A 10,676-nucleotide genomic window follows, 5' to 3' on the forward strand; every position below is an offset into this window, starting at 1 on the left:
CTCCATTTTTTGAAAAATTTGGCATATCCAGAAATTGACCTGGATGGTGTGCTTTATTGTGAAACTCGGTGGTCACTCAAGCACGCATGTGTGGTTAAATAAGACATGTTTTATGTTAATAACTAGATTTAAGAGCCTGTGCGTTGCACGGGGACTCTTTCGCAAAAGATCGAGAATCTTAAAATGATATAGCAATTAACCATATCATATATTCATTGGCACAGGTACTTTTGTGGGTGAATTCGTTAAGTACGCTTTTTTAAACTAAACGCATAACCAAGAGTTGGATAACATACTGAAAAAAAATTGAAAAGTGCCTAATAACATTTTTGAAAAGTGATTAGTAGTTTCATGTTCTAAGTGACAAAATGGGCAATTAGTCGTATTGACTGCAACTCCTCGATATGCAAGGTTAATCCCTGTAGGGAGCCCATCTTGAGATAGCTGTCATATGAAAAGATTTATCCCCGTTAGCAAGTGGAATTTCTCACCTTTCAGTAGACAATTTATTTGTCAAAAGCAGAATTACGGTTTGAAAGTTATGGGTTTACGAAAAATCTAAAAAGTTTGACAGCAGCTATTACGTGCAGCCATGTACAGCACGTTCAACAGATCAGTCACGTTTTGAAACCAATCTAAAACCCGTTTAAATTTGACAAACCCAAACATATTATATATAATCTTGAAGCATTTCGGGTCTACTTTATAACCCACTTATTTGTTATTACCAAAACAGTACCAATTTCAACTTACGAACCCGCAATATAGGCTTGAGAGTCATTATTGATACTTTTACTAAAACCTTAAGAATCTTCTGTTAATGACCCAAATATCAATCCAACAGACCTAGGCTAACCAAATTAATTTCACAACCCAAAAATGATATTTTGAACGTGTTGACAACTTCCGTTTCTCAAAATTTCCACATACTGGTCAAAATATATCCTTATGACCTATATGTGTCATAATTTCCCACTACGACCATTATACCCAAAATCATTCTCAAGGGACAAAAACTTCTAAACTCGCTTAACTCGACATATGGGGCGTCTCCACATTCACCGTTACCCATTTTGACACTTTTTGATCATATGGGTCAACTATTCAAATAGTTGAAACCAACCCTTTTCTTCCTTTTGGCTGTAATTTTATTATCAATTCACCTCCATAAGTCTACCAAATCAACAAAACACTAACATAAGTAAATACAGGAATTCAAACATAAACTAAATTCAAATTACAGCTAAATAACAAAAAAGTAAAACAATCAGAAAAGAAAGAAAACAGACAGTAACAAATGCACTAACCATGAAGAGTAGATTCGTCACTCCACTCAACTGACATATTAGAACCAGCTACATTAGACACAACCTGATAAATCAAACCCATAGACAAAACATCTTCATACACACCTACATCTACATCCAAATTAAAAAAAAAAAACAAAAACCATAAATTCAGTATAACATTAATGCATAATGTAAGTACATAAAATTTTTATATTCCATACATAACCTAATTTTTGTGGCTTTACCGGAATGATATCGTAGAAATAATGCGTAATCCGAAACACACACTCATGAGAAAATGTGTCAAAATTGCTACATCTACTAACTTGAATCACTTCTCTTTATATGTCTCAATTGTAAGCAATTACTATTGTATGCTACGCAAAATAATCATTTGATCAAAGTACACAATTTAAAAGGTGTTTCATGATCTTGCTTGTTAGCTTGCTTTCATCCCTCAAAGCAATACTAATTACAAGATGTAACCTTGAAGAATTATTAACGCACCTGCATCAGTAGGAAACCACCAAAGAGGTCTAGCTGGATCCTCCTAGTAAGTAGTGGCAAGATCTGCAATCATAAAGTCATCAATCAATATCAATATTATTCGTGAAATTAAACTGTTGTTAAGTTCAGTCAACATTGATACATACTGTTGAATAAATTCATGTATTTCTATACCAACCAATTGGAACCGAATAACTCATATACAATGGAGGATTTTTGTGTGTCATTATTATAAGCAACAAATAAAGGAAAATCGGTCGGGTTCGATCACATTTATTAAATCCTCTCCAAATCAGACATGGCTAAGTCCGGTGTACCCTCAAATACGAATATGTATATTTACACTTTTGGACATTTATCTCTATATGACTAACATGTTACAAATGCAATATAATTACAAATGAACGTAAATCTTTGAACAAAGAAACGCAACATAATTCAAATGAATAGTTGTAGATTATCCAAGAACGAATTTCTAATCATAATACGCACTTTAAAAATAATACTCGAATGAAATAATATTCAAAATTACTAATAGTTCAGTAAATCACTTTCCATGATCGACGTTTAGGAATCTTCGATGTTTAAACATGCAAAAATCAAAAGAATTAACCTGCAAAAATCAAAAGAATTAGGGTATCTCCATTTGTAGATATGATGAAAACAGGGTTAATCTATAACGTAGAAATCAAAAGTATTAGGTTATCTACAATTGATGCTTAAAGCTGCAGAAATCAAAGAATTAGGTTATCTTCATTTGATCTGCAAAAATCAAAAGAATTAGGTTATCTACATCATCATCCGATATAGATGATGGATGTAACGCCGATGATTTAAACATCCGTAGTTGAGCTTGGTTTAGGCTTTAGAAATTGGATAGTGAGAATGTAATTGAGTATTGTAGCAGATGAATTAGGGTTGAAAGACGTCGAAAATTGTTCTGCGTGAATTTCCCTTTAGCATGTCCACGTATTTTGGTTTGATTAATTAGTGTTAATTGTAATTAATCAAGGATATTACACCTCAGCATTTTAGATTAAGGAGTGCCACATAAGATTTATGTTCACGATTTATAATATGTAGTCCATGTATTTTACTTTGATTAATTAGTGTTAATTGTAATTAATCAAGGATATTACACCTCAGCATTTTAGATTAAGGAGTAATTAAGGAGTGCCACATAGGATTTATGTTCACGACTTATAATATGTAACAGTTGATCTGCAAAAATCAAAAGAATTATGTTATCTACATCATTATCCGATATAGACGATGGATGTAACGCCGATGATTTAAACATCTGTAGTTGGGCTTGGTTTAGGCTTTAGAAATTGGATAGAGAGAATGTAATTGAGTATTGTAGCAGATGAATTAGGGTTGAAAGACGTCGAAAATTGTTCTGCGTGAATTTCCCTTTAGCATGTCCACGTATTTTGGTTTGATTAATTAGTGTTAATTGTAATCAATCAAGGATATTACACCTCAGCATTTTAGATTAAAGAGTGATTAAGGAGTACCACATAGGATTTATGTTCACGATTTATAATATGTAGTCCACGTATTTTCGTTTGATTAATTAGTGTTAAATTTTTTTTTTAAAAGGCAAGATAATATTATTAAATATGAAAAATACACGAGATGAAACTAGCCAGGAGCTAGAAACAAAAATCACGAGACTACATCCAACGACTACACCCAACTAAAAAACCCACACAATTAAGGACTCGAAAAAATAAAAAACACACATCTCGAGGACAAAAATGACGCACAACACGACAGGACGATCATCTAAGAATTCGACTCCGAGGACGCACAGGAAGAACAGCATGAGCAGCAATCATCTCCATCCTCGTCCTCTATCGAATTTTTCATCACATTATCTATGAAAAATCGATCCTGCCATCGAAAATTTTCCCAACGTTTACTACGCTTCATATTACTCCTTCCCCACACATGTTTAAAGAAATGACCTTTAATCAGGGGATGGACATTTTTTCTCTTACCCCGAAAATGAGCTACAACAGTAGACGATTGACGCGCGATAACGTCATTTGAGTCGACACAAAATCTCACATTTAACCTAGGGTCACCCGAAACATTATCAAACACATCTTGAGGAGGGTCCAACCCGTTTGAATTAGCACATCCCACCGTAGCCTTATTAATCGGAGCTGGCCCATTAAGACTTTGATCAGGCCCAATGCCAATGTGATTTTGAACTTCCATTGGGGCAGCTGAAACAGATTCCTCGGTACATTCAAACTCACGCCTGCCCTTGAAACCTGCACCAATGTTGGAAGACTCAACATCTTCCTCTTTCTCTATCCTCGAAAACCGCACATCATTAACCACCGGAGAAACGTCGGGCACCAGATCCGGTGAGGAGACAGAGGCCGAAAACCCATCGGACGGAGAAGGAATGAATTCCCCATCTTCAAGGTCAGCTACCTCCTCTACTGACCCAACACCATCTTCATCTTGTTCAGACACTACATCGCTGGTTTCAAAAGTTGTACCCACACCCGTCATCGTTTTATTCGTCACATTAGAGTTTTTATCCGACATTGATTGAAAGACATCCTTTTTCCCTTTACTCGACGGTTTCAAATCCCCCACGCTGGAGATGTCGTGGGGTTTCATCGAGGCATCTCCACAATCAGCCATTACCGGAGAATCATTAACATCAATCAACGTCCATGAAACACGATCTTTGTTGAAGCTAAAAACAAGGTTGTGATTTCTCACCGACTCAGGTAGGTTAAACTCGAAAATTTTGTCTCCAATCTTAATTTCTATTCGACTATTAGCAGGAAAATGCAACGTCTTGGGATCGAGATTTGCAGATGGGATGGCTCGGTTCCAAGGAGCCGGAGGAAAGTCTTCTAGTCCATTAATGTTCGGGAAGGGCTCTTGATTTCTGCAGGAGGGAAGGTCATCCCTTTTCTTTTCACGACAACTGTAATGAGAACCTTCAACACCTTCATTTTTCTTTTCCAAAGCCTTATAGGCACGAATCCATCGACCATTAATTTGGATGGAATTCAAGACCTTGGTAAAAGAATCGATCTCGGTAACACCTTCAAAACGAACATAACCAAATCGCTGACCACTCGACAATCTCTTCCGAGCGAAATAAACATTTGTAAGAACACCATAATTCTCGTAGACTCTCCGACAATCAACACGAGTCCAAGAGTCCGGGAAATTAAAAATCAAAAACGAAGTAACTCGAGAGTCACACGACGAAGAAGACGATAAGCCATTGGGCTTCGACATATGGGTCATACCATCGTCAGCCAGGAGACTGGCCGGAAAGGATGGAAACGGCAGTCAGAATGTGAAAGTTGTTTAGAACTCAAAATACCAGAATCAAATCCATCATCTATTCTAATACAATATTCCGTAATAGATAAGTGGGTGATTAAACAAGCTTTCTCTTTTTGTGAAACCGACTAACTCAAACAATATGGATTTAATGTAGTGTAAACTGAAAAAACAGTACCTCTAGATCTGAGAAACCATCACCAGATCGGAAAAAAGTTTGGTGAAGAAGATGACCGGGAAGGAGAGAAAAGGTTGTGGACGGAGGATTAATTAGTGTTAATTGTAATTAATCAAGGATATTACACCTTAGCATTTTAGATTAAGGAGTAATTAAGGAGTGCCATATAGGATTTATGTTCACGATTTATAATATGTAATAGATAGATAGATAATCAATCAATTGAAATAATCAAAATGCCACATAGGATTTATGTTCACGATTTATATTATGTAATAGATAGATAATCAATCAATTGAAATAATCAAAAAGCTTGTTACAATTTTACATGGTAAGTTGTTTATTTTGCTACACTTAAACCACTCATTACACTGTAACATACAGACGTTTTATCCACCATCCATTCCGGCCATCCTTTTCTCCATCTCCTCCGCCCTATTTTTTGGCGGATGATGTAATCTCCATGTCGAAGCCAAACGGCTTTTTGTTCTCAAAGTCGAGTGATATTCGTGTTACTTCGTTCTTAATCTTCAATTTTCCGGAGACATGGTCTCGTGATGATTGTCGGAGAATCTTCGAGAAATACGGGACACTTAAAGATGTGTACTTTGCACGTAAGAGATTGTCGAGTGGCCAACGATTCGGGTATGTTCGTTTTGAAGACATTTTGGATATCGATTATTTTGCAAGAGTGTTAAACACCATACAAGTCGATGGTAGATGGATTCGTGCTTATAAAGCTTTGGAGAGGAATGTTGTTAAGCATTCATCGAGTAAAATTCAAGATCCCAAATTGAATATCGACGGCTTCGAAGACTTCCCTCCGGCCCCCTGGAATCTGAGATCTTCGAAAACATCAAGATGGGATGGGAAGAGCTTTGCAGAATCACTTGCAGGTTCTAACCATTCCCCCAAAGTATCGCAGATTACTAACCCTAATCACATTGAGATAAAAATCGGAGGTAAATGGATTGTTTTCGACCTTCCTGATTCGATAAGCAATCATAACCTTGTTTTTAGCTTCAACAATGACCGGCTATCTTGGACTCTGGTTGAAATAAACAAGCTTAAAGTCGACATCGATGATGGAGGCTTCCAATCGGAACCGACCATTGATAAATCCGTGGGTAATAACGATCTTTCGGGTGAAGGAAAGAAATCAACAAGTGAGAAATCGGATTCAGTATACAAGGACGAGTTTAATCGACCCATTGTTGAGGAAAACAACGAAACTCCAGTGGATGAACAAACTGCAGAGAGTTGCGACGAAATGGAAGAAGGTGAGATCAGGCCTCCTGGTGGTTCTTTCTGTAACGTGTCCGAAGGTAGTAATAATGGAACTACTCCGATTACCGGAGGTAGTATTAATGTGTCCACATCTCATGAAAAAATCGGATGTCGGGTTTGTGCTCAAAATCGTGATTCGTCGGATCTTTTCCCGACTATGGAACCAGTCACCGGTGAAGAATTTTCAGAAATTCAAAAGTCTCATGATATTAATCCTTGTTGGTCTTCGTGTGACATTAAAGAGGGTGTGATTTCAGTGGTGGTTGTAGGTGATATTGAAAAAGAAAAGTGTAATGCATGTGATAGTTTAAAAAATGATGTGTATGTTGAGGAATCCAAAGGGTCTAATGCTTTTGTTCCCCATGCGCATGAATCGGGTCCCAACGTAGAAGATTTCTTGCCAAAAGATAATGTTGTGTTTGAAAATTTTGCATGCAGTGGACCTTCCAGTGGACCTTTCAATGTTGATGATATTTTGTCACAAGAGAATTCTAATTTTAAAAATTGCACGCGTAACACTTCACCCAACGACGTGACCACGGTTGCTCGTTTTCGTGTTAAGGAGAGAAAAATTCATCCATTGATTAAAAGTCATTTCATTAAACACGTTTGGGGAAGGAGAAATATGAAACGTAGACGACGTCGGGAAAATTTTCGTTGGCATGAAAGATATTTTATCGAGAACGTGATGAAAGATTCGGATGAGGACGCTGATGAAGTTGGTTGTTGCTCATGTTGTTCCTCCTGCGCATCATCGGATTCAGATTCATAGTCTCCTTTACTTGTCGTCGGGTGTTTTTTAGTGTCTTCGTGCTAATGTCCCTTTAATGTTCCGAGCTTTGTTGTTTTGTGAGTTTTATTCGTGAGTTTGTTTGTGGTCTCGTGTGCGTGTGTGCGGTTTGTGTCTTTTCTAGCGACTTGCTAGTGTAATTCGTGTATTTCTTTTATTTATATTAAAATTTTACTTGCCTTTCAAAAAAAAAAAAAAGTTGTTTATTTTGATTCTTTACACAATAATATTTAAGCAACTTTTTTTGCACCAATAATTTTATTAAATATATAAGTATCAAATTTGAACACATGGACCATCGGCGTAATTTTTTCATTTGTGTAATTCATGATACATTCTAAAATTTGGGTAATATGAGTCTTGATAGTAACTGGGCAAGTCCAAATATAAAAAGTAGACTGTATTGTGTCGTCAGGCTACCAAAGCCCAATATTGAATCAATAGCTGAATTAATGAATTATTAGCAAGCCCAATACTTATTCAATAGTTGAATTGTTATAGCAACAAATAATAAAAACGCCGTTGCCGGGGATCGAACCCGGGTCACCCGCGTGACAGGCGGGAATACTTACCACTATACTACAACGACCCTATGTCTATTTATTTACATCTAACATATTAATTGGAATCCAAATACATATATCATTGGTTGCAAAGTACATATTAATTGGAATCCAAATACATATTAGTCAAGTTGACCGCCTTTCAAAAAAAAAAATATTAGTCAAGTTGACCGTTTGGATACCCAGGTCAAAAAAATAAAAAAATAAAAAATTGGTTGCAAAGTACTACGCGCTAAAATTTTACTAACAGTCGCTTATATATAGAAATTATATCATATCGTGAGATCATGACACGTAAAATTCTTTATATACATATCATTCGCAATACATAGAAAATAATGTTCGTCCAGCACCATTCGCTGCTTCAACTCCACAATCACGTTCTTTAATATAAAGGTATTTATGTACACTCAAAGCTTAACTATACAGTGTTCTTTACTAGACTCTTTAAAAGAGTTTTGTCAATATCATATTCCTAAAAACGTATATTTTCTTTACCTAAAAAAAAAACGTATATTTTATATAATAATCTGGAATAATACGAAAAACTCAACATATATATTTTTAGTAAAATGAAACTAAGCTATATAATCATGATATGTTTTGTAATACCATTAAGTATACGTGTTCTAAATTTAACACGTAGCTCATAACATAAGAGTTAACGAATCGAAAGGAATATTTTCTTGACATTCGCAGGGTGTCACTATATAATTTATAAGTATATTATTCCCTAACAAAGAGGTCACTGAAAGAATACTGAACACTTCGTAAATGCATGAAACGCTAGCCTGTTGCACGTCGTTAGGGGCGCAAAGCAACCTTATCAATATTTTCATTTCACGACTAATTAAAAAATGCAAGAGATTATTAACTTTCATCTGCTTGCGAAATTCGAGACTTGAATCACTTGAGATCCAAAATTTCAATTTATAACTCATCTTGTAAATTAAATCTATAAGAGTAGGTGTGGTAACGCGCCAATCCCAAGTTATGTTCAAAGTTTATTTGGAACTTTGAAGTAAAAATAGTGAAGGTGTGATTGAGTGTCATGTTTGAGCTTCTATTTAATGTTCTGAATTAAAATAATATTACTTACGTGTCATAATAGATATCCACTTATTTTTTGCACACATTTTTAGAAAGTTTCACTAACTTCATTTCTTCTCCAAACATAAATCTTTTATCTTCAGAATAATCTCTTCAGATTGGTTATTATAAAAAGTGAACACTTGATATGAAACATTTTAAAATAGTTATGTAGGCATTGTGATGGGATGGAGTGTGTATTATTTTTAGTTACTAAAATTTTTTAAAGTAATTAAGTTAATTGAAATAAATAATAATACATGCAATATTATTATTGTTATTGTTATATTGTTATTATACTTATATATTAGACGATAAAGTAAGGGGTATAAAAGAACTTTACGATCTTATTCTTATCTATTTAAGGAAATGAACAATTAATTTGAAACAAAAAGTACTCAACAATAAATTAGGTAACGATGGAGTATTTATTAGTGTCTCGTACTATAAAAATCATAAGTGAGCTAGTTTTAAATATTTTTAGTAGCTCATATTATAAAATTATGAACTTGTTATATGATGTCCTAAAATTATATTTAGTGGTGTCCTGCAAAATTTTAATAATCGTTTGCAAAAAAAATTCTGTAATTAGTGGTGTCACGGGACCCCGTTGACATACAACTACATTCATAGTGATTTATGTGATTTACATGCAAATCCTACTTTGAAGGACAAGAAATATTTTGTGACTTTTATTAATTATGCTTCTAGGTTTTTCTATGTTTATTTATTACATATCAAAGAAGGAGTTTATGTCTATTTAACCAAGGTAAAACTGTATCAAATGCACCCTAAATGAAAAATATAACAAAAATGCTTCTAATATTGCGAAGTTGTTAAAATGCTCTTCGAAGAGTTATCGGGACGAAAAGTAAATTTCAAAAAAGTAATCTTTTTGGCACCAGGGTAAATAAAGTGGATGTGGAAGAACTTGCCAAACGATTAGGATGTGCAGCGGGATCTCTACCATCCATCTATCTTGAAATGCCCATTGGATCAAAAATGAATAAACCTTCGTCATGGCTATAGATGCACAAAAACGGGATCCGGATTTAAAAAAATCGGACAAAAAAATCCGGATTTTTCCATATCTGGTTCCGGATTCGGTTCTCGGGGTCGATTTTTTATGATTTTTTTCGGAATCGGATTGTTTTCGGATCTCGACCGGATTTTTTTCCGGGCTAAGATCTTTGTCAGATTTTGATTTTTACCGGTTATATTTTTACCGGTTCGATTTTTATAACTTTTGAACAACAATAATATAATCAATATAAACAAAAGGTATAACGCTTAAACAACTATAAATATTAAATAATATAATTATAATTTATAACGCTTAACACTATAAATAATATAAATAACAACATTTTTATTTAAATGATTAACCACTATAAATAATATAAATAACAATAACAATACATTTATTTGAACGATACAAGTTACAACTATAAGTATACAAAAGTTAATACATTATTCAAGCTTCGGCATGACCATCACCCGATAATGTATTGCGAGCAAAGTATATCGAGCTTCGGCATTGCCATCACCCATTATACATTACTCGTCTTGCCTTCGTCGTTCGTAATATTGTTTACTTGCTTCAAATTCGGGGTCATCAACCGCAAATGTTCGTTGGTAATTTGCAATAT

At 34.7% G+C, this 10,676-nt stretch overlaps 1 non-coding gene across 1 annotated transcript; it reads right to left on the reverse strand.

Moving 5' to 3' along the window:
- Positions 1 to 7,892: 7,892 nt before the first annotated feature.
- Positions 7,893 to 7,964, reverse strand: TRNAD-GUC (transfer RNA aspartic acid (anticodon GUC)). The gene has a single exon. It is a non-coding gene; the product is annotated as a tRNA-Asp (tRNA).
- Positions 7,965 to 10,676: the final 2,712 nt, after the last annotated feature.

The sequence above is a fragment of the Rutidosis leptorrhynchoides genome, chromosome 5, assembly GCF_046630445.1.
Source record: "Rutidosis leptorrhynchoides isolate AG116_Rl617_1_P2 chromosome 5, CSIRO_AGI_Rlap_v1, whole genome shotgun sequence".
NCBI lineage: Eukaryota > Viridiplantae > Streptophyta > Magnoliopsida > Asterales > Asteraceae > Rutidosis > Rutidosis leptorrhynchoides.